Below are 27,736 nucleotides of genomic sequence, written 5' to 3' on the forward strand. Positions count from 1 at the left end.
ACGACGATGGTAGCAGCGAAAATAGTGGCCCGAATAGCCCTAGCAACCTCTCGTCGTCCTTTTGGGATGGCAATGACAACGACGACAATGGCGACAATGCAGACAATAGCGTCCTAGACCGGAGTGTGTCCGCAAGCAGCTCTAGGTTTTAGGCTGTTTCAAATTTTCCGTTCAGATTTTTATAAATTTCTAACTATTTGATTATTTTTTTGTTGGTCTGTTTGAATTTTGCTTTTAACTTTTTTTTTTGGGTAGACTGTATTGGAGGCGCCGCTTTGGATATATGTCAACAATAGAGTGACATTGTGTTGGTGCCCCCAAAACGGCTTGTCAAATGCTGTTTTGGGCTTCTATTTGGGGTTGTTCGGTGGAGATGATGTAACCTTGCACTTCGTGTTATTGTTGCTTGTAGTTTTGTGATGGGTACTTAGGGCTTCTCTGGTTGAGGGCATGCTTGGTTTGCAGAATTCTACAAACATAATAAATATATAAAACACAAGAATATGATAGAAATGCGCTTCAAAATATAGGATTGACATACACACACGAATTCAAAATATAGCATCCAGGTGTTGCAATTGCATGCATCTCCGTTCCAGCAAATAAAGGTAACATACCATGCATGACCATACTCCCGTCGGTCGGGTATATTAGTATTCCTATAAATTATCAATTTACTTATTACGAAAAGTCTCTTTGCCTTCTGAGCACTAGTGAGCCCGTTGTTATAAAGAGTATAAAAAATATATATTTACAAGTTTTTTTTTTTTTTTGAAAAGAAATCCTACCATAGCCAATGAAGTGAACTACAAGTATGCAAAATCGCAACGCGAAATTGTTTGTATTGCGGGCTACACAAAAATGAAAATTTCTGATAAATTTAAATATTTTTAAATATGCATACTCAAATCCACATGTTTGTCATTGTTGTGTAGCTTTGAATACAAAGTATTTAAAATTAATGTTTTGCACGTTTGTGGATACATGATTGGGTACATCCAGATTTTTTCAAATTATTTTGAAATTTGTAAATATGATTTCCGGATTTATTAAAATAATAGGATCTTGGTGCCCTGGAGCCAAAAAAAATTCCACTCATATATATTGCAAAAAAATATATCACTATAAACTTGAGATGTGATTTATATTATATAGGTGAAGTTGATTCTTAGGGATAATGCAAAACTAATAAACCCAACCGAGGGAGTAAGTAATCACCCTTTGTTGTTATACACGCATGTCATGTTTAATTGATTGCATGCGGCTAGTACTTTGCTCGACCTAGAACTAGATAAATTCTATGACATCACTAAGTTTTATGTGCAATTCATGTGCACTGAGAAAAATATGTGTAATTGCACACATATGTGCAATTCTCATGTGCATGAATCACGATACAAATTTAACGGTACTAGAGTCGACTTAGAACTAATTTAATTGTGATCGACTAGAACTAGCAAAAGGGATATGATTAGTCAGAATAGAAGAAAAGTGTCCCAATAAAACATACATCAAATGTGAAAGCCCTAACCTGCAATACTGCAACCTAATCTGAAAGAATGTAACAGTGGGAGTAGGGATATGACACTAGAACTTTATCTTCACACAATCTTGTGAGCCCCAGTGCTCGCTTTGTTCCCCGGCAAACTGGACCTGCTTCTTGCACAGTGTGCAATAGCTGGCTTGGCACGACCAGCAGAAAATATATTTATCATCATCCTGAATGCATATGGCCACTGGTTAGATGCAATAGAGGCAAACTGGTGATCTGTAATGTGGAACAGAATGTTCCAGTCTGAAAAATGATGTGGTTCATTACCTTATAAATTTTTTGACGGCATTTTGGACATTTTATGGTACTGCCTACAGGTTGTTTTTCAGTACGTACGCGATTTCTTGTTTCTAACTGTTCCAGCAGCTTGCCCCAGTCTGTTGTGTCTTTTTCTTTATGATGAAAGAGGTCACATCTCCCGCTGCAGTTTGTTAAAACATGCATGCATAAAGATAAGTAAGCCTAGATTATGAACCTTTGTCTTTATTTATATAAAAGACCCTGCATAGTTCAGACTGCCAACCTGAAATGGGCATAGCCAGCGATGATAGCCTTGCCACAGCGGAAGCAGAATGTCTGACCACAGCTGCTACACACAACTTTGTTGCATCCGTCAGTTTTGCTGATGGTCATTTGACATTTTGGACATGATCTAGCATTGCTGTAAAGCAGTTTTACACTAATCATGTCCTCCACCATCCCCCGTGTGGCCATCTTGCCTGATGCCTGCAAAGATAAAATTGAAGACGGCAGATGTTCAGTAACCTGAAGTTATATTTCAGCAGTCAATATGACATGTAATGCCCCCAAGGAGGTGCCAAAAGCGTATGACACTCTACGAAGATCTATGAGAGATTTGCAGATCAAATGCATATTGGATATTTGAAAGATTTGGAAAGAAAACAACAGATATTTTATGAAGGTACACCGACCCCGACTACGAAAGTGAGGACCAATTGCGCGGTATAACAACAGATGCAAGTTTCAAACATACAACATTAAAGATTTTAGATGTATTTCTACCTGCTGCCGCTGGAGCTTTTCTTCCAGAGTTAGACACAACTTTCCTGGATGGCGTGGGTCCTTGCACACCGAACAGAAAACAAAACAACATTTTGGGCATTGCGCATTGCTATCCTCGTCCTCCAAGCAACTGATTGCACACCTTGGACACTGGACCACGTCTGACATTGAGTCCAATGCCTTCTCAAGAGTAAGCTTATCCCAACGCTCAAATTCTTCCTTGCCCAGAAGCCTCTTTAGCAAATACGGCGGAATAGAAACATTGCACTTAGTATCAGGGCATACCAACTGAAAGAAAGTACCATCCTTCACATGCATCCTGCATAAGGTCTCCATGCACTTGACACAGAACAAGTGCTCGCACGGAAGCTTGATGAAGTTTGAACCTGATTTTTCCAAATGAAAGTTAGTCTACAAGGAGGATAAAATTCCATGGGCCCAATTGAATTTCCTAATATGCTTAATTAGAAGCCAGACGGTTCTTATACTATCTACTGTGAGCTATGAAAATTTTAACCGCAGATTGGTACCACCGTGGGACAGTTCAAGAAGAGCTAGCACAGCGTGGAATAGATGCCATAGAACAAGTGGTATTCTTCCAAGGAAGACCCAATAAAAGAAAATAATAACTTTTTTAAACATTAGGCATTACGCCCAGCTTTAAATTAATAAAGCCACCAACGGCCAGAAAATAATAACTAGGCATGCTCATTATTTGGCACTACCGCAGTAACAGAAAAGAAGTCAAAAAAGAAAAAAACTTACCTTTGCTCTGGTTAAGGCAAATCATGCACATGTGGAGATCCTCAAGAAAAACTTGATGACACTTCCTACTATTGTAATCGAGCATCAAAGGGATCATGAGACTCCAATGAGAGACTTCTAGAGATTGCACGGCTATCTCCTTTGTGCTTAGGAATATCTGGACCTAATGTTATTTTGTTGTCGAACCCGAGGTGTGGCAAAGAAGAAGTGTGTATCCACTCAACCCATCGGTACACAACTTCTTCCCCCGGCAGCTCTGCCCAAATGGTGTCAAGCATCTCACAGATCTGAGAAACATTAGGCCCGTCCATCCATTTAGCGGTGACTGTAAAATATGGGGGCTCTTTGCTTGGATAGGACTGCGGGAGCAAGCATGTCAATATTAGAGGGGGTAGGTGCTCAAAGCTGCAAGAATAGGAGAAGTCATCCCCTTTATCCTCCTCGTGTTGTTCTATACAATCATCAGGAAATCCTCTGTCTTCTCCAACTCTATTGACTGAGAAAACCTAGCGCACACTTCAGCGGCATTTTGCAATTCGTACCGTATGTAAATCTGGAATTAAAGAAATTTAAAAAAAAATCATCAAAACAAAGTTTTTATCACCCAAACAAAACACTGATGGACAGTATAAGTAACCTGAAAATGGCGGAGCGCTCCTTTGTTTTCTAGTACAGCGAGATCGTCCCCGTATATTGCCTCCAGTGCCATCATCTGTAGTGAAGATCAAATGAGGAAGCAAAAATTAGCCATGCTAGTATCGTGAAGTATCAAATTGTACAATGAAGCAACGCTGTTGGCAAACCCTGAAGCGACGCAGTTCGTAATTCCAAAAGCAACGCCATCACAACCTCAAAAAGTCATTTTTTTTCCTTTTTTTTACAGTATATGCGCAACTTATAAGGAAAATTAGCTAAACTTCGTTTCTTAGAAATTGAAATACGAGAATATCCCAGTTTTACAGTAAGTAATCTAATATCCACTCTATGCAGTTTTCAGCAGAACCTTCCAAAATAACAAATCAGACGCAGCGTCACGACCGTACGAATTGAGAAAATGCATTGCAACTTTTCGCTATAGCTCAGATCAAGATCATAGGTAAGATTAGTGATGAAAAATTCCAATTTTGATTTTGGTAGACCGACCTCGTCGTCCTGTCGCAGCAGGTTGTCCCGTATCTCATCTGCTTCTGCCTCGTTCTCGGCGCAAAGACGGAGTCCCGCGGCAGCCGCGGCCTCCTCCAGCCTCGAGTCCGCCTCAGCCGGCGCGACCCACGGGGAGTCGAGGTGGAGCTCGCCCTCCTCGGCGCCGCCATCAAAGGACACCGGTCCCGCCTCTGCCTCTGCGGCGCGCGATGAGGACGAGGAGGGCGCCTGGGATGACGGTTCCGGGGAGGCGTTGCGGTGGGGTTCGACCGCTCGCGAGGTCGCGGCGGCGACGGAAGCTGCTGCCATGGCGGGAGCTCGGAGTTGCCGTTGAGTCGGGGTCAGTCCCTGATTCGGGGGAGCGGTGTCGATGCTGTTTCGGTTTTTTCGGCCGATCGTCCCCCGTTGCGTTTGTGTAGGTTTCCTGGGCCCTGTTTGGATGTATACGCAATTATACTTTTAGGTTTGTACCGAGTTGAAAACAAATTCAGTTTGAAAAACTTTATAAAAAAACTCGTGGTACGAGTTTCAACGGCAAGCTATGTACACGGGCGCCAAGGAGTTGGGTGAGCTGGCCCCCAAATCTTACCCGCTACGCTACAGCTGTCACGTCCGCGATTGACTTGGTAATAATTGCGCGCGGGTTTCTTGACTTTCTTCCCACGTTTGTTCCGTTTCGGTGCAATCAAAAGAAAAGAAAAAGAGACTGCGTTACGAAAAAATAGAGAAAGATGGTTGGGTTCAGCCGGCTGGTTCCGCGCACGGCCGATCGATGCATGGAAGGCACTATTTGGATGCCGGCCTCCTTTTTCTTTTTCTTTGTTGAAGCGATACATTTTCGCGGAGTCCTACCACCCTCTCCTTTTTTTTTTCTTCTTCGCCCAAACAAATAAATAGCGCGTGCACTCAGAATCGGCAAACAGCGTGCGCGCTATTTAGCATCGCCCTGGTTCGGTCACTGTTTGCTATACTTCTTTTCTTTTCTTTTCTCCCGCAAATAATATCAAAGGAAAAAAAATAATAAGACGCGCTCTTTTGTTTCTTCGCTCGCTCCCTGCACGCTAAACCACAAAATCAAAGGAAAAAAATAACTACTTACTGTAAACACGGGCACGACGATACAGCGCACAGGTTCCCGTTTCCTTCCTTTTCATCCGTTTGCTTAATCCAATCAATTCATTATTATTATTATTCAATCAAGCTTGACGCTTTTCCCCGCGGGTTTGGTTTTTTACTCTGCGCCACCCAAACTTGCCTCTTTAACTGCGTCGATTGATTTTCAAACTCGCCCAAGTACGTGCACCCCAGCGGCAGCTACTACTCGACTCCATTTATGATGTTTCAATCATTTTCTTTCTTGATCCATCCATCGATTCCACCATCTGTACGCAACGAATTCCTGATTGAACCAAACCTATTTTTTCTCTTCCTCCATCCATTTGCAAACTTGCTTTGCTTCTTTCAATCGCACCACCCACTAGCCAAACCTGCTACAAAAACAAATCGTCCAAACATATACGTACTACTAAATAAGTGTTAATAAGAAACGCCCAGGAAATGGAGGATTTATTTTTTCAACCGAGTACTAATAAGGTTGCAAACCGAGTACATACTATCAATTACAATCTCTGAAATAAGACTCTACAGTACAAGACTTGAAGCACTAATCTTTCTACATAAACACGGCACCAACAGCATCATCTCCAAGAAGCAGCAGAGCCTCACTCTCACCCACGCCGTCTTGTACTTGAACACCATTAAACTTTCGCAAATCTGTACAGCTCTTCAAAACTACACTCTTCCGACAGATGGATACCAAATGGTAATTTTCTTCGTGCATTGATCAATCTTAGGCTTTAACTACTTGCTACAACCCACCTCCCTTGACCGGGCCGACCCGGAGCCACTCCGCCGGAATAGCCGGCCGGAGGCGGTGAAGGTGACGCGCCGGAGTAGTCTAGGTGTAGATCTTAGGTTTGCTTTGTAGTTTGGGCGCATGCCCCTTAGTGGAGGCGTCGGCCGGGATCTCCGCCGCCAGATCCAGGCCATCTTAGGGCTGCTGCTGCTTCTTCCTCTACTCCGATGGCTGGAGGGAGGAGACGCATCGAGCAGCATCGCCTTCCCCAATAAGCTGGTGGCTGCAGGTTCCTCTTCTTCCCTGGATCTCAGCACAAGTGTTGCACTCCTGGCCGGCCGTGGTGGCGTGGGGGGGAGTGGTCCTGGTGCTGTGAGGTGTGTCTCTTCTTCTCTCCTGGCCGGCCATGGTGGCGAGGAGGAGCAGAGGAAGGGCTTGCCGATTTTGGCCTGTGGGGAAGGATCCTGCCTTCTCTGCTGGTGTGGAGGCTGTCCGAGTTCGTCGTTCCCTCTTCTTGCTCTGGTTTGCCGCGGTGGTAAGCTGAGAAGTGACGGGCACACGGATTGGATGCTTCCTCATCGGAGCATGCCTGCTGGGTGCTACGGAGCTTCATCGTCGGAGCTCCTTCGTGCGGAACACGCGTCGCTCCTCGTCGACGGCGCGATCCTTGGCCGAAAAGGCGGCCCAACTACAACCTCCATGACGGAGGCCTTCTCTGCTTCATTCGCCGGAGCTCAACGCCTCTCCACCGACAAGTGGTTCCGTCCCCGGAGGAGGAGAGATGGCTGGCGGATGCTAAGCAACGCCGGAAGCGTGCTGCTGGGCATATCGGTGCCGTATCTCGACGGAGACGTCTGGAGATCACCGGCGTCTGGTGGTGGAGACATCCTTGGATCTGATTGCTTTTCCTATTCTAGTTCCAGGGTGTTTTTTGTAACTTTCGAGGTCCTTTCTTCAAATCCTAGGTTTCTCAGTGCGAGTGATGTAAAAGGGCCTAGATGTAATTTGTACCCGCCACGTATGCAATGAATTCTCTCTGGGGTCTTCCGGACCCCTCTCTTGTTCAAAAAAAAAAAAAGACAGATGGATACCATTAAAACAACAAAGGGCATGTTTCAACAAGCAAAGCTTCAGCAAAACATTATGCCAGCAACACTAAACATTTTGTATACATGCTGCTCACATGGTACGTGTATATGCATTCATTTTGCATTTAAAAAGCCGAAACACAACAGGAACAGATTTGCTACATAGTTGCATGATCACTACGACCAAATTCAACCAGATTCAGCCAAGGCGGGCATCCTAACATGACAGGCAAGGACAAACTGCCAACACATACAAGCTCTTCTTCACACGGACGGTCCATAAAAACACCAAAGGCCCATGTTGCAACTCCCAGCCAAATTGTGTACATTTCGATACGTGGTCAGATCAAAATCTTTCCATGCCATTAAATGGTTATACATCACTCTGATACAACAGCCTGACCTGATGCATGGCATGCCAATAAACACTTCAAATAATCATGTTCATGACATAGGCTCAATGGTAGGAACCAGTAACTTACCTAAACCCATGGGCATCGAAGAAGAACGCCTACGATGCCAGCGCAAGCCAGCAAGGGCGGAGGTGGACGTCGCTGATGACATTGAGCTTACCTCCCTTCTGCTCCCCTCCCCCTCCGATATGCTATGAACCTGAAAAATATGTAACCCATACATGCAGGCTTCCTCTGCTGCCTACAAATTCAGTTTATTCAACAGGAGAAAAGAAACAATTTTTTGGAAGCTAGAGATGTACATGAGACTCTAATCCAAGATGTCCACACAAGATTTGTCCAATCCACCTACTGCTCGAGCTGCTCAATAGCCGATTAGCATAAGTGAACTTCCTAACATAATAAAATTAACAAGCTACTAAATCGACCTCCTGGCACGCCAAAGCAATAACATAAACAGCTGATTGCACTACACTGTCCACTTCAATAAGAAACAAACTTTGATCTTTTTTTCACCAACCTAAAGTTTCAGCTAACTAATTAGAGCAATTGGTGAGGAAACTAGTATTAAACAATTGAAATTAGCTAACTAAATAGCTGCAGATAAGGACAGTTTGCTAACACACAAAAAATCCATGCTTAATTTACTAAACTGAAACAACTCAAATCTCCTTATAAATTGTTCAAAATGCATATTTCCCAAATGTTCACATAGACCTGGTTTGCATCTATCTGCAACCCAAAACGTGGAAAGGAGCTCTATTTCTGCTCCAACAAAAATCAAGATCTTGGGTGTACAGCTAGATTGGTCTCAGTAGTAGGCAAAAAAAAATCAACCTTGGTGGCCGTGCTGGTCGTCGGGGATGAGCGCGGACGCGTCCACCTGCCGCACGGCCATGGCCTAATTGCCGTCGGCGTCCCTTCCAGACGCCGGCGAACTGGCGCACGGCAAGGAGTCGGGCTCCAACGGCCATGCGCGCGACGCTGTCCGGCGAGCTCGACGGTGCCGCGCGCAACGACGCGCGCGTGCGCCGGCGAGCAAGCCGACAGCGCCGACATGGTTCCGGCGGACGAGTTGGAGCGCCGCCGCCGCCTCTCTCGTCGCTGGAGGGGACAGAGCGAGAAGGGGAGCAGAGAGGAAAATGGTGGGTAGGCTTAGGGTTGGCCGAATAAATCAACTCCAGCCGATGATCTTCCAAATCTCCACCGAACGGTGCCGAGCGCGAAGGAAGCAGAACGGGCCTCCTTGCTCCAGGTTGGCCGAATTTGGCTATGTACCCCGGCCCACATTTTCTCTATTTTCCATCTCCACTACACTATCTATTCTATTAGTATTGCGTTCGAGGTCGCCATTAGCTAGCTGATGCCTTAACAGCTTACATGCATGCATGTCAGCCGGTTTGATTAGTATGTAACTGCTTCTGATTATCTTTTTTTGTTGTTGAGAAATTCTGGTTTTCTTTCTTTCTTTCTCTAGCTAGCAAGGCCACTCATGGATACTCACTCTTTGTTCATGGCTAATCCTTGTGATCAAATGTACATTGGCTCTAGCTTCTACTTTTTTTCCTTTAGCAAATGCAATAACATCCACTAATAATATTTTTTCCATTTTTCCACTTTCACAAACTAATGCAATCGGTTTTATTTTTCAAACATAATTACTCCTTGACGAAATATCTAGAACTAAAATGTGTGTAGATACATTCATATTAGAGTCAATTAATATGAACCAGAGGGAGTATTATCTTTTGACATCTATAGACCTCTTCTTGACGAAATTGGCATCGATGGGTGGAATGACTATCGGGTGCACTACCTCGGAGGTGAGGTAGCGGTCTCAAAGCCTAGCATGTCACGCTCAAAGGGGTTGTCTCACGACATGCTTCCATGCACTGTCTAGGCTCTTAGCCGGACCAGTCACGTGCATGTCCGGTCGCGTGTACATGATGCACACAAACAATGGACACCTAAGTATATACGCATGGCGAAATCTCCTGGTAGACCCCCGCTGTTGAACCCACATTGTGATTATTTTAGTTTTGTTAATCTTGATCATCTAAATTTGATGATTGTCATGACCAACAATGGAAAGTACTAGTATATATTTCATGGATCAGTACTAGCAAGTAGCAAGTGTCGTGCATGTGATTGATTCATTGGTTCTAGTACACTAGCTATCTTTTGGTGGCGGCGCGACGAATGGGCGGGGGTGGGAGTGGGAGGGAGCCAGACATGTGGGATTAAGTAGTGTGGGGAGCCGGGGAGGTGAGGAAGAGGATGTGGCGGTTTTTGTTGGTAGGTCATGTGGAAAAGTCGGCGACCTGGCCCAATGGGCTACGTCGCTGGTATGTGTCAGCGGCGTCGCCTAGTGGGCCACGCCGCCCTTTTTCTGTTCGGGGCAGGTTGCCGGGCCCCACAAAAGTGACAGTGTGCCACCAATGGTATTTTGTCCAAATACCGACATCATGGAACTTTTATAGCGCGCCACTACTATTTTTATGCCTATAAGCTAATTCCTACTAGTGATACAACTACGAACTGACAACTTATTATTTGCAAGAAAAACTACCCGATAGGAAGATTGTGAACTCATAGTGCAAACTCCCGCTCTGAAGCCATCGGCCCCACTCTTGTTTGAACGTGGCCTCTTTTTGGGATGATTGCGTTGCAACGACATATTCTAGAAGAAAGGAGGTTATGTCACATGAAATAACCACTTTCGATGAAAAGCTAGGGGTGATATTGCTCACGGGTCAGGGCTTCTCATGAAAATGTGTGAAAAAGGGTCGAAAACTCTCCTACTCTTGCATGAGGTCCTTATATGGGTATATAGGGTCCTATATAGAGAAAAATCTAGCGCTCAACTTTCAAGTGACACTTTCTTCACAAACAAAATTATCATTTAAGAAGGTTCTACACTTATAATGCAAACTTTGAGGCCATCGACCTAACTCTTGTTTGGACGCGGGGTAACTTTTTTTTGTGTTGGTCATGCCCTTATGAAATATTCTAAAATAAATAAGGAGTAATTAAGTCACATGAAATAAGCATTTTAGGTGAAAAGCTAGGGGTACACGTTAGAGAACCCACGAATTAGGGTTTCACATGAAATATATGCGTGGAAAGGTCGAGAACTCTCGTCCGCTTGCATGGACTATTTTTGAGTTGGTGTTGCTCCTATGTCATATGATATTATTACTATCAAAGAGAAAAGTCACACAAAGTCACCGCTTTGGATGAAAACTTAGCATATTTATGAGTCGTATATTAGGGGGACACATGACATCACACCAAAAAACCGTTAGAAACCCAAAATAGCCGGTAGGTTGTGTTTATGGTGTCCCATGCAAAATTGCTTGGGCGTCTTGGGGTGGCGCCGGTGACTTTCGACCATGGTGGCAACACTTTGACGTTGCATGTTTGTGGTCGGGGGAATATGCATACACCGATTGCTGTCACATACTCTTATATATTGAATGCCTTTTGATCGCTCCATGGACACTCCAATGTGTTCTTGTACTTGATGTATGCATATCCCCTTTGGTTCTTCATGTGGGATTAATTCTTGGCACCTTGGGTGTTGTCAGGTTCTCGATTAACCATGTAGAGTCTAGCGCTTCATCTCAAGGTTTTCCAACGTGTCGTCTCGGTTTGTGTCCGACTCCGCATCGCCTTTCGGCGGGCAACATGCTCATGCACGTGGCTCGGTCTGGGCTCCCTAGGTCATCCACAATCATGAGATCACAAACCGCTTTTTCGAGATAAAACCTTTTACCCTCATTGCCACAATGTAGTGTGTATAACATATTTCAAAAGTCAAAAGATGTAATGTTTGAATAAATTTGTAGATAAAATTATTTTTTATCTACAAGACTTAATGTATACTGTCGTTGCCTAATCGACGGTACCTCGGAGGAGGGATCCTCACGAGGGGGAGAAGAAGTAGGGGCCATAGGGCGGAGTGCACACGGGACGGTGGTACGCGAGTTACCCAGCTTCGGAACACCTGCACGATGACAGGGCCTACTGCTGCTTGTCTGGAATTATCTGGGCGCTTTCGCGTTGTTACAATGAGTTGTGGTTGTGCCTCTAGGGCTCCCGGGATCCGGCTTATAAAGGCGCACGGATCTAGGGTTTACATGGAGAGTCCTAGCCGGATTACAGACAGCCTAGCTACGGTACAATATCTTGCCGTGCACGTCACGGATCCGCCTTCCATACACGTCGTACTGGATCCGGGTTCCTCATGGGCCTCCCTGGATCCGGGTCACTCCTAGGTCGGTACGGATCCGGCCTGCTGATCCTGGGCTGGACTTCTTCCTTCATGATCAACAGCAACTGGGCCGCCCGATGGGCCGCATGCCTCATCACCGTCTATGGGCCACCCGGGCTTGCCGGATCTAGCCACTGTCGATGGTACACCCATGAAGTATACCCACAACAGTAGCCCCCAGAGTTCTCCGAGTTTCACCTGCAGCTTCCGCCATGCTTGTTCCTTAGGTTTCCGGCATCGTCGGCAACGCGGAGAAACTTGAAGAGCTCAAACTTTGCATTTTATTCTTTTTCCAACTTATAGCCGGAAAATGCTCTCATCCTGCGGGACTTCATCCATCGACGTTCCAAAGAACATTTCCGGGTTACTCCCTGCTCGCGAACAAGAGCCAACTTATCTTCATGCACTTACCCGGAATCTTAAAAGACTCAAACGGTTCCGCCAATTCTGGCGCCATTTTCGCGCGATCCGCGCGGTAACTTATCTCTAGCCATTTTTACCGCTAGGGTTTGGGACACGTGTCACGCATCCAACGGCGCGACGCTTGCGTTCCGACCACAGGATGCGGAACACGAATCTCATCCCCTCTGCCTATAAATATCAGCCGTCGACCCCTTCTCACCTTATTCACCCTCTTCTTACCTCTCTTCCGAGCGCCGCCCGAGAGCCATTCCTCCGCCGCGCCGGAAACCACCGGAAAGTCGCCGGAGCATCGCCGGAGCGAGCCCTCCGCCGCAGTGTTCTTCGTGTTCTTAACTCCGGCGAACCACCGCGCGGAAAAACTCGCCGCCGGCAACTCCGACCACCGCACGCGCCATTACGGTAAAACCTCGAGCTCAAACTTCGCGCCGTAGTTGGTAGGGATAGATTTGGGGAAGACGAAGTGAGATCCGACTAAGGAAAGTTTCCGCCAACCTTTTTTCTTCAGATGTCTTCGACGACTCCGCCTCCGAGCTCGGAACCGATCATGGCGACGCCAATTTCCTCCGCCCCTCCTCCCTTTGTCCCCATCAGGCTGGACCCTTCAAAGGATTCCGGCAAGGAGACTGAGGGGACCTCCGCGCACCCGGAGAAAACCTCTGGGGCGGGCCAGTCGGAGCAGCAAACAGAAGAAGCTGCCAAGAAGTCAAAAGCTCGAAAGCGCGATTCCGAAGCTAAGGGGAAGTGGTGGCCCTGCACCACCACCGAGATGGAATTGAAGAATCTCGAGTCGGAGGGCTTCCTGCAACCCGGAAGCTGGAGGACAGTTCCAGATGAACCAGCTCCGGCTCCAAGGGACGACGAGATGGTGGTGACGAAGGCACTGGTGGAGCGCGGATTTTCATTTCCGCCTTCAGATTTCTTCCGGGAGATTCTGAAGACGTATGGACTCCAACCCCACAATATATCTCCGAACAGCGTGCTCGCCATCAGCAACCACGTCGCTCTCGCGAAGGTCACCTCCGGGTAACTCCGCGCTTCCCCTCTTCCAATACTATTTCTCTGTCAAAAAGGAGAAGATCCGCCAAACTTCCGAGTTGGCGACTTGCGGATCTATCACCTTCATCATCCGCCCGGGTCGCGTCTATCCCCCCACCGACCGCCATGAATCCGCGAGATACTGGTCTGGGGGTTTCTTCTATCTAAAGGACGTCTCCGACCCCGCGAGCGATAAGAAGCTACCGCCTTTCAAGAACTGCCCCGCCACCGAGCTTCCGTCTTGGACGCACTGCCCCCACTTCTCCGACTCGCCACAGCTGACCCGCGCTGTCAGGCGGATCTGCAAGCTCACGGAGGAGGGGCTTACAGGGAAGGATTTAACCCTTTCCTGGTTCACGAAGCGGATCCAGCAGCTGCAGCACAGGACCGCCTGATGTTTGAATACACAGGCGCGACGATCCGATGCGCGCCACCAAGGATAATCTCTCCGCCGACGCCATCGACAAGAGGATCCGGGTCCTCATCAAAATCCCACGTGAACTCCACGTTCACGTATGCAACAAAGACATCCACACGGAGGGAACCGGAACTGCGGTACGTCGTCTTGACTTTGGTTTATCGTTTTTCTTCAAACTTTTGCTAAGTGTAATTTTGAACTAGCTCGAGGCGCTTGAGGAAAATGAGCTCGGAACTCTCCTCCGAGTCCCATCCACCGGCCACGCGGATCCGGAGGCCACGTCAGAGGCGGAAGCTCCTGAAGCTCCACGTCCCGCGAAGAGGAAGAAACCAGCCCCTTCCAGCCCTTACGCGAAACGCCCCCGCGAAACGCTCAGCATCGCGGCTACCCGGAAAGCTGAGGCGGAAAAGAAGCGCCTCGCGCTGATTAATACCAGCAACAAAGGGCAGCCTGCCATCCAGCACTTTTTCAAGCCTTCCGGGTAAGCGTCTTCTTCCGAGACCCAAGTTCTGGTTTAACACTTGCTCTTATACTTGTATACTTTTCCTGAAGTTCCGGAAGCCAACCTCCCAAGGCCCCAAGGGTCATCAAGAAGAAAGTCAAACCATCTCCGGCTTCCTTCCCTATCACTCCTGAGGTGGAAGTTCCGCCTAAGGCTTCATCTGCCAGCAAGCCAAATCCGAAGGACATCATTGACCTCGATGACCTTCCGGAAGACCCTGCCCACCATGGCGACTCCGCCCAGAGGACCTCCTCACCCGTGCCTCCACCAGATCAACCAAGTTCCGCTTTCGCGGGACCTACTGATGAGGAGCAAGAGCAAAAGGCCAAGCTCCTCCAAGTTACCAATGCGACCCGCGTCAACCTCGAGCCAACTCCATCCCTCCAAAAACTTACACTCGCAGAGCGTCACGCGGAAGTTTCCGCCATGCTGAACAAGGTATGGGGGAAGCCGGAGGAAGAGGTGGGTTATCTCGCGGAACTGGAGGACAGCCTGAAGGAATTTTTCGTCAAGCACAAGGAAGTGCGGCAGGTAATACTAGCCCCCAAGCATTGGGTGATATAGTTCCGTGTAACATGTATTAGCCGATGCTTCTCAAAATGTACTGTTAGGCGGAAATTTGAAATCTTCGCCAAGTCTTCGAAATCTTTGCCAGCCCCCCAGATTTTAATATCCGACTCTCTCTGCTGCTTCTCAGTCCACGCGGAAACTGCACGAAGATTTGCGCATTCACGTGCTGGAGCAAATCAAGGAGATCGAGGGACTGCGCGAACACGCGGAAAATAGCCGAAAGGCTATCCAGCTGCTTGAGACCCGACTTCAAGGTACGAGATCCGGATCTTCACTTTTTGTTTTGCGCTGACAGTTGTTCAGGGTGCATAACATGTTCAATTCTGCTTTCAGAAGAAACTGCCAAGCATTCCTCGCTTGATGAACTTTCCGCCAAGGTCAAGGTGCTTGAGGCGGAGAACGAGTCCCTCCAAAACTTCATGAAAGAATCTTCAAGCAAAGAGACTGAGGCGAGGAAGGAGCTCTCCGAGAAGCACGCCCTTGAGAAGGCTGAACTGATCGACAAGCTGGAGAAAAGCCAAGGCCGCGCGCTCTCCCTGATTGCCAAGAACAAAGCCCTGGAAGCGGAGGCGGAAGCCATTGACAAGCTTATCTTCCGTAAGCATTTTTCCGCGTCGTTGCTCCGACCACCTTGCATGTTTTCTTTTGACGGAACTGAACCTCTTTCTTTCACAGCAAGCCTTGGCTTTGAGTGGACAAAGGACTCAAACCTGACGAGGACGGAGGCGTACGATGAAGCGCGGATCTCAATTGATGCGCTGTTTGGAGCTTGTCGCGGGATTGCCACGGCTCTGCGGCTAAAGAAAGCCAAAACCACAGTTGTCGACACGATGACCAAACTTATGCGACAGGTGCCGGAGTTCATGAAGGACTGGCAGAAGTCTTCAGCGCGCGGAGCCGCCTCCTTAGTCCTGGCCACCTGCAAGGCTTTCTTCCCCTCACTCAACCTGGCGCAAGTTGCACGCGGAGCCCCCGAGAGTTCCGACATGAGCGCCCTCCTCGCGGAAACTGAAGGCTATGAAGAGCTGTTTGTCAGGCGAGTGGATCACTCGTTCTGGTACAACAAGCACGATCTGCCCGAAGGTTTTTCCGATGCAGAGGAGGAAGCAGGCGAGCCAGAGTTTTATGGGGAAGGTTCCGGATCCAGCAGCGAGCACTCCGGAGAAAACTCTGGAGAAGACTCTGAAGCCGGATCTGGTGGCAGCGACGACGGCTCCAGCTACCAGCAATCTGAAGAGGAGGACTCCGAGTAGAGTTCCTGTTTGAAACATTGAAACAAGTTGCATCATTTTGGCCCCGGAGTGGGTTTGTAATAAGACTAAATTCTTAAGTAGCTAGGAACGAAACGATAATGCATGGGGCGGAAACACTTATCCTGCTATCCGTTAAATATTATGTGCATGTTTCGTTTTATGTCGGAAAGCAAGCGCTGACTTCGTTATTTTTCCGGCTTGCTCGCTTGACCTTCCACGAGCCGAAAAACCTTAGCCGGAAACGCTCGCCAGCGGCGACGAAGCCCAATGGCAGTCCGTCCATAACCGCGGAAACAAGCCCCCAGGCATAGGTGCCGGAAATCGCTACTAGGAATCCACGAGTTTGCAGCAGATAACAACTTAATCAGAAAACTTAAGCTTACGTCCTAAAGGACGATTTTGAAAATCACAACTTTCATACACGCCTAGGCGGAAATATCCAGCTCTGCGGTTTTAGTCGGAAAAAACATACACGATCTAAAATGAACAAGTAAAGGAGGTAAAAGACTCAAAGAGTGAACCAGAAGCTTTATTTCATTGATCATGTATAACTATTACAGAGTTTATAACTCGGAAAATATATGCTAAGTGTAGAAAGGACGTAGCTGTGCGATATTCCAGGGGCGATCTGTTTCATCGTAGATGTCATCCGGATCCTCACGCTTGCGTTTCCGGTGCCAGTTAGCAGGTCTATCCCTTAGCTCGCGGAAATCAACAAGGTAGTACGACCCGTTATGAAGCACTTTGCTAACGACGAAGGGTCCTTCCCATGGAGATTGCAGCTTATGGTCTTTCACCTGTCGAAGGCGGAGGACCAGGTCTCCTGCCATGAAGGAGCGTTTCCGAACTCGACGACTGTGATAACGTCGGAGCTTTTGCTGGTAGATGGCGGATCTCTGGTCTGCTAAGTTCCGAGCTTCCTCGATCAGGTCCACAGATAGCTGTCTGGCCTCGTCAGCTGTTTCTTCATTGTAGGCGGAAACTCGCGGTGAATCGTGGATGATGTCGGAGGGAAGCACGGCTTCGGATCCGTATACCAGGAAAAAAGGGGTAAACCCTGTTGATCTGTTAGGGGTAGTTCGTAAACTCCACAGAACAGCCTCCAACTCATCAGCCCAAGCTCCAGCTGCTCGTCGCAGCGGTCCTTCAAGGCGTGGTTTAATTCCTGATAATATTAGGCCGTTAGCCCTTTCAACCTGACCATTGGACTGTGGATGAGCCACAGATGCGAGGTCCAGTCGTATCCCCATTGTTTCACAATAATCCCTCAATTCTCCTTGAGCGAAGTTCGTGCCATTATCTCGTGATTATGCCGTGAGGGATGCCGAATCTCATCACGAGGTTGCAGACGAATTTTAGTGCCGTAGCACCGTCGGCTTTTCTCACTGGCTTAGCCTCGATCCATTTGCTGAACTTGTCAACAGCGACCAGGAGGTACTCAAAACCGCCAGGAGATGATCTTTTTAACTTACCAACCATATCGAGCCCCCAGACCGCAAATGGCCAGGTGATAGGTATGGTCTTCAGCTCTTGGGCTGGAGCGTTTGGTTGAGTAGCGTAGTACTGACAACCTCGGCAGGTCTTGACTATTTTATCAGCGCCTTCTTTAGCTGTAAGCCAATAGAAACCTAACCGAAAAGCTTTTGCAACGAGTGATCTGGGAGCGGCGTGATGCCCGCAGTCCCCTGCGTGGATCTCTCTGAGGATTTCAATGCCATCTTGATTGGAGACGCGTTTAAGAAATACCCCTGCTGCACTTCGTTTGTAGAGGTGTCCATCAACTATTGTGTAGGTTCTTGCTCGTCTGACGATCTGTCGTGCGAGGACCTCGTCCTCTGGCAACTTCTGATCGATGAGGTAGTCCAGGAAAGGCTGGGTCCAAGCCGGAATGATAGCCATCACTTCCCTAGCCGGAGACACTGCCACCTCTGGGTTTTCCGGGTTAGCGCCCTTAACTGAGGGTATCCGGAGATGCTCCAGGAAAATGCCAGGCGGAATTGGTTTCCTGCCGGATCCGAGCTTGGATAGCATGTCTGCCGCTGTGTTATCGTCTCTCCTGACGTACTTGACTTCGTATCCGAGGAAGCTCTTGGCAATCTCATCAACTACCGCTCTCGAGGCCGCCAGGACGGCCTTTCAGCCGTTCCAGGTTCCGGCTACTTGTTGTGCCACCAGGTCGGAATCTCCACAGCATATGATGTGCTTGATCCCAATTTCCTTAGCGATGCGCAAACCGTGTAGTAGAGCCTCATATTCCGCCATGTTGTTGGTAGCTTCGAAGTGGATCTGCAGAACATACTGCAGTTCTTCTCCGGTAGGGGATTTCAGGGTGACTCCGGCTCCTGAGCCTTGATGCTGCTTGGATCCATCGAAGTGCATGACCCATGTTTCTGGTTCCGGCTCCAGACTTGCATCCGGAGCTTCTGTCCAATCTGCAACGAAATCTGCGTAACCTGAGATTTTACCGCAGTCCTTGGCTTGTAAGCGATGTCGAAGGCGGATAATTCGATGCCCCATTTAGCCGTACGTCCTGTTGCGGCAGCGTTGTAGAGAATGGTTGACAGCGGAGCCTTGCTCACGATCACATCGGATGCTCTTGGAAATAATGCCTCAGCTTCCGGCTGCCTAGGAACACGCCATAAGCTAGCTTCTGAAAGTGAGGATATCTCTGTTTTGATTCCGTCAGCACCTCGCTAATGTAGTAGACAGGTCTCTGGACGTCATATTCATGACCTTCTTCCTTTCGCTCCACCACGATGACGAGGCTGATGACCTTGTTGGTAGCTGCCAGGTAAAGGAGCATTGGCTCTGACTCTGCTGGAGCTGCCAAGATAGGAGGGGAGGTAAGTATTTCCTTCAACCCTCGAAGAGCTGCATCGGCTGCATCATCCCAGACAAACTTGTCTGTTTTCTTCAGCAGCTTGTACAGAGGTAGTGCCTTCTCGCCAAGACGGCTAACAAACCTACTGATTGCCGCAACACAACCAGTTAGTCGTTGCACATCTTTGAGACAAGTTGGCCTTTTGATGCACAGGATTGCCTTGATCTTTTCCGGGTTAACCTCAATGCCTCTGTGAGAGACTATGAAGCCAAGGAGTTTTCCGGCTGGCACGCCAAAGACGCACTTCAGCGGATTCAACATCATCTTGTACCTGCGGAGGTTGTCGAAGGTTTCTGTGAGATCGCTGATCAAGTCGGATCCTTTCCGGGTCATGACCGCGATGTCGTCGACGTAAGCGTGCACGTTCCGGCCAATTTGGTCCTTCAGGCACCGCTGCATCGTACGTTGGTAAGTAGCACCTGCATTTTTCAAACCAAAAGGCATAGTAACATAGCAGTAAGTACCAAAGGGGGTAATGAATGAAGTCGCCTTTTGGTCGGATTCCTTCATCCGGATCTGATGATACCCGGAATACGCATCAAGAAAACACAGAAGTTCCGCCCCCGCCGTCGAATCAATGACTTGGTCAATGCGCGGCAAGGGGAACGGATCCTTCGGGCAATGTTTGTTCAAGCCAGAGTAATCGATGCACATTCTTAGTATTTCAGTGTTCTTTTTGGGTACAAGGACGGGATTCGCGACCCAATCGGTATGGATAACTTCTATTACAAAACCTGCTTCTAGTAACTTTGCTAGTTCCATTTCTATGGCGCGGCGCTTCTTATCTCCAAAGCGTCGCATAACTTGCTTCACTGGTTTGGCCCCCGGATTTATGTTGAGGTAGTGCTCGGCGAGTTCCCTAGGTACTCCGGACATGTCAGAAGGTTGCCATGCGAAGATATCCATGTTAGCGCGGAGGAACTCGACGAGCGCGCTTTCCTATTTGGGGTCCATGTTGGCTCCGACTGAAACCTGCTTGGAAGAGTCACCTGGGATGAGGTCATGCTTCTTGGTTTCTATCGCGGGCTTGAAGGAGGTTTTCTGCTCGGAGATTTGCTTCTTGGTGGTCTGCATTTCAGTCGGATCCACCGCGGCTCTGTAGCCTTTCAGCTCTTCTCCGGATATCACAGATTCTGCGAAGGCGGCTTCGCCTAACTCGCACTCATGAGCTTTTTTGTAATCTCCGGATACGGTAATCATACCTTTAGGACCCGGAATCTTGAGCTTGTTGTAGATGTAGCACGCTCTTGCGTGGAACTTGTGGTAGGTGGGCCTGCCGAAGATGACGTGGTAGGAGCTCTTGAAGGGCACAACTTCAAACGTGATCTTTTCTTCGCGGAAATTATGAACATCGCCAAAAGCCACGGGAAGTGTGATGCTGCCGAGGGAGTTCGCCTTCTTACCCGGAACCACGCCATGAAACTCAGTGGTGCTGTGTTTGAGCTGTTCCTTGGTGAGGTTCATCCGCTCTAGAGTCTCCAGGTACATGATGTTCAGGCTAGCTCCACCATCCATGAGGCACTTGGAGAAGTCATACCCATCGATGCGGGGACTTACAACCAAGGCGTAGCATTCCTTTGGCACAATTGCGGGATGATCCTTCCGATCAAATGTGCACGGGATTTCCGACCACCTGACGTACTGCGGCACAGCCGGAACTATGGCGTTCAGGATCCGGGTAGCTGACTTGGAGGCGCGTACTGTTGGGGTTCCGAGGAAAGTGTGGTAAGCCCCCACGCTCTTTTTGTCGAATGGGTTGGATTTTCCTGCGGATCCTGCCTTGGGATCCGGCGAGTTATCATCCTCATCCATCGCCTCGGAACTATCGTCCTCCTTGTCCTTGTTCTTGCCCTTGCCACCTTTTCCGCGAGGGCGGTGCTTCCGGGCGCGCTTGTATCCGGCCTCCGGGTCGTTCTTTAGATCATTGACCCACTTGCAGTTGCGGTTGGTATGAGTGGACTTCCCTGTAACCGGATCCAGATGGGCCAGGCAGGGCATGTCTCTGTACTCCTCATAGGTTTGCGGTGCGCGGGATCCGGCAGCAGTGACCTCGGAGGTATGCTGCTGACCCCTGCCGGCTCCGCCTCCGCGTCCGCGTCCTCTTCCGCCTCCTGGACCTCCGCGTTGAAACGCCATGGCGACCATCTCGGATCCGCCACTCTTACGGTCATCGTGGTTCTTGCGCTTATGGCTGCTGCTGCCGCCGTTGTCACGGTTCTTCTTTTGTTGGTGCAGGGGGATTGCTGTGGCTGCGAGATCACCGCCTGCATCGTCATCGGCGGCAGTGTGATCGCTAGCGATGGTGATCATGTCATCCAACGTCAGTTGATTTGCATTGACCATGCAGGTTAGCTTGTGTCGCAGCAATCCTCCTCGCTGCAAGCCCCCAATGAAGGCGTGCATTGCTGTGCGGTTGTCAACGTTCTCGCACTCGTTTCTGCATGCCAACCATCGGGTGAGGAAATTCCCTTATGTTTCGCCCTTCTTCTGGATGCAAGCCTGTAGGTCGCTTGTTGTGGCAGGTCTCTTGTAGGTGCCCCTGAAGTGTTTCTCAAAAGCGTTCTTCAGGTCGAACCAGCAAAAGATGGAGTTCTTCTCGAGGTCGCTGAGCCAGATCCGGGCTGGACCTACAAGGTACAAGCTGGAGCATGCGGCGGCGATGTTAGGGGTTCCTCCGGCGAAGGTTACAGCATTGTAGTAATCCTCAATCCAGGTATCCGGCCTTTCGGTGCCATCATAATGCTTCAGATTTCCGGGTAGCTTGAGGTTCATCCTTGGCTTTGGTTCCTCTCGAATCATCCTGCCAAAGCACTTCGGACCAATGTAGTCGGTTCTGTACTCGTTAAGGCGGTCCCGCGCGTCGCGCGAGCCGTGGCGAGGAGACTTGGAGCGAGAGCGAGATCTCCGGCCATTGCCTCCGCCTCCACCTCCGCCGCCACCGCTAGGTGGTGGTGAGGGAGACCTGCGAGGTGGGCGGTCTGACTTCTTGCTTCCGCCATCTGAATCTCCTCGGCCTTCCTGGTGCTGACTCCGGCTCGTGGCTGCCTTCGCCTTGGCGCCGGCTGCCCTGGTCGTTCCGGCGAGGCTCCGGGTCACGGCTCCGACGAGGCTCGGGTCCCGGCGCCGACGAGGTTCTGGCTCGCGGCTCCGGCGAGGCTCCGGACCGCGGTCTTCATGCCGACTCCTCCCGGGCTCGGGCTCATCAACCTTGGTCTGATTCCGGCGAGGTTCCGGCGAGCGCTCCCTGTTTCTGTTTCTTGGCGGCACGTTGTCGCGGATAACAAGCGCACCATGCCCTACGGGCCTGGTGTTTACGGCTGGACTACGGCGGCGAGGGGGTCGCGGGTAACCGTTGGGTGGAGGTGAGGGGTTGCGGTATTTGTCTCTTCCGGAGTACATCGCGTCCTTTCCCTTCCTTGGATCCGACGGAGGCGTCTGTGACGGAACGGGGATCGGATTTGGGTGCTCCCTGGCCCTTCTTCTCGCGCTCCGAGGATCCGGTGTGCGATTCATCGTTCTTACGCGCGGTAGATACACGATTATCCGGATTGGATTCCAACCTGCGTGAAGTATCTGCCTTGCTCGTCGCTGCATTGCTGAAGCGACAAGTGTGCGGAGATAGTTGATGTCAACTTCTTCGTCCTTCTTCTTCAGCAATTCCGCTGCTTTACGTATGTTGTCCTTGGGAGTTTCCAGCGGCTGGTGATCTGCGGGCGTGTTGAAGGGTATTCTGCGAGGCGGAATTGCTTCTCTAACAATTCGATCGGCCTCCGCCTGCGCATAGGTCATCTTTACCTCCCACTCAGCCCTCATGCTCTTGACCTGCTCGAGTGTGGTAGCAATCTCGCGATCCTGTCTCTCGAAGTTTTCCGTCCAGGCTGCATGATCTGCCCTTCCTATCCTTAACGCAGCTTCGGTATCGGCGAGCCTCTTGGCTGTGGCCAGCATTTCCTTTCTGGCGGTCTCTAGGGCCTCCAGATCTGCGGCGTCGCCCGGGGTTATAGGTGTGTTAAGAACTGCTCGCGCGGCCACCTCCTCTGCTGACAAGATTTCCTCCGAGGGAGAATCCCTTTGGGGTCGCACCCGAGACATTGGAGATCCTTGATGGGATGGTTGGGGGTCAGATTGGCTGACTTGGTCTCCGGATCCAGTTTGTCCCAGCGCTGCTACCGTTGCGAGAACCTGCTTGGGCTGGGCGGAGTCGACTTCAGGCTGATCGCCGTATCCGTACTCCCTTATCTTGCGAACGAAGTCATCAGATTCCGTGGACGGGGTGTCGCCGGAAATTGGGCTCAGATTGCCCAAAATCGACTCTTCAACCGGAGCTTCGCTTTCTCCGACAAGCTGAGCCTGATCCGGATCTGCGCCGTTTTCCGGTGCCTCTACCTGCTCAGGACCAGCTCCGTCTTCTTGAGGGGCGGTTCCGGCGGTATGGGCCAAGAAGTGTACGAAGTGGCACCTCTGCTTTTCTAACACCTGGGAAACCCAGGCGGATCTGCATTGGTCTTCCACCTTTGTTTCCTGCTCAGGGGCGGATTGGGTGGGCTTTGAAATTTCCAGATCCGAGGCGGAATCTTCCTTGGGAAGCTCCTGCATCTCAGATCGGATCTTTGCGACAGCGTCCAGCTCGGCGGCGGTCGCGTCTGCGTTACTTACCAGTGGGTTTCCGTCGGAATCGACGGTTTCCCCGATGAAGATGTGTATGCCGCCAATTGGGACGATGGAGAGCTTGACGGCATTCACTCCGCCCGCAGCACACCATGGTCGAGGTCGCCGCCTCCTCCTCTCCCCAACGCATTCCCATCCAATCTCCCCCCTCTCCCCCTCCCATCCTCTCTAGTCCCACAGCGAGGAATAGCTAAGTCGGTGGGGCGGCTCGGCGGCCACCTGCAGCAGACGTAGCCAGCCACCAGCCGCGGCCCTCGCGGATGCAGGCGTCCACGTTGTAGCGCCGGTCGCCCATCTTGGGCCCCGCATCACCGCCGGCGAGCGCGTCCGAGTGCCCCGGGTGTCTGCATCTCCCGCTGATCCTCCTCCTCCGCCCTTTTCTCCATCTCGTATGGATTGCAGTAGCTGCAGGGACAGCCTCCTCCGATGGCAGAAGGGGATGAGGGGAGGACATCCTCGAGCTCGCCCAGCCCCAGCTCGACGGAGGCGCCCTCCATGACGCCGCCCCGCAAAAGGTCTTTTTTTTTTCCTGCAAAATCGTTTGGATTTCACAGTCAAAGCTGTGTGTTGGTTCATCGATTCACCATGTTTTTAAATACTAGTACATCATCCACAAACATTGGTTCTCCGTCCTCTGTTTGGTTCATCAGATCATGATAGATTCTCTTTGCTGGTCTGTTCTTTTTCTAGGTCTGTTTCATTGCACGCTTGTTCTCTGTGTGATCTGCTAGCTATCTCTCATTTTATTACAAGATGCAATCAAACATTCATGAATTTTGGTTGGTGAGATGCAATTTTCTTTTGGAAAGCACCTAATGTATTAAATATTGGTTTGGACTGTAGTTCATCATATAATGATCAAATCTGGGTATCGATTTATTGATTCACCTTTTTTATGTACTAGCGCCGGAGTCACTAAGATAGGAATTCGAACCTGATTTGGTATGTCCTGATTTTGGTACAGCGGCCATTAAGAATCTTGTTGTGCTTGATGTTAGTACGGTGTTACATTACATTACCTAGAGCATTTCACCGCTTCTGTCTTTTTTACTTGTAAATAAAAAACCTATTCGTATTTTGACATTATCTGCGAAATGATTTTATTTCTCTATAATCTTGTCAAATTTGGGAGTTAAACTCTTAGTCGTGCTTGTGGAAATAATTTGCAGATTGATCAGACATATTCTTGAGCACCTATGTGAGAGAGATTGAACAGGAGACGCTGTGCATCTTGCCGTGAAGTGGCGACCACAGTGGCACTCTAGTTGGCGCCGAAGTCGGACAGTGACCAACGTCACCGCAACGCCATGTGCACTCCTTCTCGGTCCTCCCTGCCCTCGGACCAAGAGCTGAGAGGCATTTGGAGCGTTGCTGCCCTGACCTAGCTGACGAACCAAGGCTGCTAGCTGCTGCTACTACTGCATGTCTTCGTTTAGTTTGTTCTGCCATAGTGAGGTAGACCTCTCACTTATTTTTAGGTCTATTTCAAGTGTTTTTCTGTCCGTGAATGATATGCTAGTTAGTTCTTTCTTCTCCTAGTTATAGGATGCAATTCAAAACATCCACATATAGCTACTGTTGCTGAGGTGTTTTGGAATCAATCTCTGGTAGTACATACTTTTCGGCGATTCATTTGATTAACAAAATCAAGCCGGATTTAGCTATATTTCTTGAACATTTAAGTTCATCTCCGTTTTGGTCAAGTTGTTTTTCTGGTGGTGGTGTGGTGGCGCTGGCACCCTCCGTTGGTGTTCTGGTGGCGGTGCACTCTGTTGGTGTTCTGGTGGTGTTATTCATTGGAGCTGCTGCCGGCAACCACGGGAGCTCCTGCTGCCGCTGGTGCTGCTGGTAGTCTAGTACGACCTGCTGCCCATGCCTTCTTTGACCTGGACGTCTCCTACATCACAACGTCTCCCTCGGGAGGTCTCCCTTTCTCTCTCGATGCCTCCCTGTTTTCCCTGGACCGTGTTGTTTATGTTTGCTAGAGTGGGAAAATGTGATTCCTGCATGGAAAGATTAGATTTTTAGTTTCTCTAACTAATTTCCTTAATCCAAATTAGAGCATGGGCACTTTCGCTAATTTGAGGGCAAAATATTGTTCAAATGTTGAGGATATATTGTGCTGCCCTTATTTAACTATGCTTTGGACTAGATCCAGCATGACTGCAGATTGCAATGGCAACGCCATGAGCAGCACTTAATCTATAATGACATAAGAGTAGAATGCACATGTGTGTTTGAGTTGCTAGAATGTGCCCTTATTGATCTATGCTTTGGACTAGATCCAGCATGACTGCAGATTGCAATGCCATGAGAAGCACTTAATCTATAATGACGTAAGAGTAGAATGCACATGTGTGTTTGAGTTGCTTGAACGTGCTCTAATAATTTGCTCATCTGCCTTTGCATTATTAAGGAAAGTTTGTGCTAGTGATAATATAAATCATTGCTTGGGATTTGAGTCTATGCTACTGATGCATAGATGGTACTACTGTACCTGGTGTGGTCTTGCTCTATATGTTGGTTTCTTATTTAATAGGTGTTGACACTAGTTTCTTATATGATTTTATAATAAATATGATTTTATAATAAAACATATACTATGTTACAAGGCACACGTCCAACCCTTGCAATAATGCATTTATACATATTTGGCTTAAATTCTGTTACATTTGGTTGGTGTACCTGTTCCTCTTGGTTTTCATCATCTGGGACAAATATATTTAAGCAGGTGGTGGTGATACATTAAGCCAGTGCTTGATGTGAATAGGAGATAGTAGGTACTAGTCATTTTGAAGTTATTTATGATTAGAAATCCATCAACATAAATTGTTTTATGGATGTTTGTGGCCACAAGCAGAAGAGATTTTAACATGTTGGTTCTACTTTCTTTCCAGCCTTGCTATTTTGTCTTATAGCATTGTTTTGTATGGTGTGCAGCCCTAGTGGTGGAAGTTCATCCAGGCGGCAACATTTCGTAAAGAAGGTGTCTTGTAAAGAAGTATTCATTGGAGCACTACACGGCCCGTCCTCGTGTGGCTCCGCGGACATGGTCTATAGCCAACTGGCTCGGGCGGTGCAGCTTGCCTCCGGTCTGTTATGCCTTGACCCGGTGGCGTATGCAGTACTGTTCCATTTGTTGTAATACTAAGTAGTCGAATTGTGTCGTCCAAATCAGTAGGTGTAGTTCTTTACCTGTGTATTTCTTTATTCTCTACTTGCACTTGTCATCTTTACTACATTCATATACTCCATGTATCCTTAAATACCTATGTGTTATGCATTGTACTAGTAGTTCATTGTTTGCGAAGTGATATGGATGTCCAAAATAGAGTTAAGGTCAATTTCCAACACTTCGGCCGTCGATTGAGCCCCTTCCATGAGTAATTACCAACATGCTTCATCTTTTTAATACAAGGAATATTTCAAGTCATATTGGTTTTACAAGTTAGCTAGACCTGATGTCTTGTTCCTCTTATCGTGGTCAACCCCACCCACACCATGGTCAATCTTGCAAGTCACCGTTACACAAGCCTGATGAGCTTGCTAGCTCGAGTTGACTATGCATGGGGGCTAGCTGTTGCAAAAAAGTCCTTTCTACCAGGCTAAGTGAAAAACTATTGAAAGGGAATATTTTACATGATTCCTGTCTATTTATCTGGGATTTCAACCTCATAGATAGGGTTCTCTGATTTGGTAATCTCGATTGTGTGATTCATGGTTCCCAAATTCTCGGCCTACTTAACTACTCTAGTCCATGTTTCACGAGGTCACGCATCATCTAGAGAAGCTTGACCGATCGTCGATGTGTGGAAGAATCCACCATGCTAACCATTGCGATTGATGAAATAGCTAGGCAACATAATGGAGAAAG

At 48.7% G+C, this 27,736-nt stretch overlaps 2 long non-coding RNA genes and 1 pseudogene across 6 annotated transcripts in view; 2 read left to right on the forward strand and 1 right to left on the reverse strand.

Annotated features, from left to right (window-relative positions):
- Nucleotides 1–1,452: 1,452 nt before the first annotated feature.
- On the reverse strand, nt 1,453–4,862 carry LOC139830089 (uncharacterized; annotated as a pseudogene).
- Nucleotides 4,863–23,933: 19,071 nt separating this feature from the next.
- LOC139836170 (uncharacterized) overlaps nt 23,934–27,736 on the forward strand; it is a 48,584-nt gene continuing 44,781 nt past the window's right edge. For all 5 annotated transcript variants that reach the window (XR_011752705.1, XR_011752701.1, XR_011752703.1 and 2 more), the window contains exon 1: nt 23,934–24,377. This is a non-coding gene — a long non-coding RNA (uncharacterized lncRNA). The remainder of the gene's footprint in view (nt 24,378–27,736) is intronic.
- Nucleotides 25,558–27,295, forward strand: LOC139836171 (uncharacterized). The gene is made up of 2 exons (XR_011752707.1): nt 25,558–25,785; nt 26,803–27,295. It is a non-coding gene; the product is annotated as an uncharacterized lncRNA (long non-coding RNA).

Source organism: Lolium perenne, chromosome 2 (genome assembly GCF_019359855.2).
Source record: "Lolium perenne isolate Kyuss_39 chromosome 2, Kyuss_2.0, whole genome shotgun sequence".
NCBI lineage: Eukaryota > Viridiplantae > Streptophyta > Magnoliopsida > Poales > Poaceae > Lolium > Lolium perenne.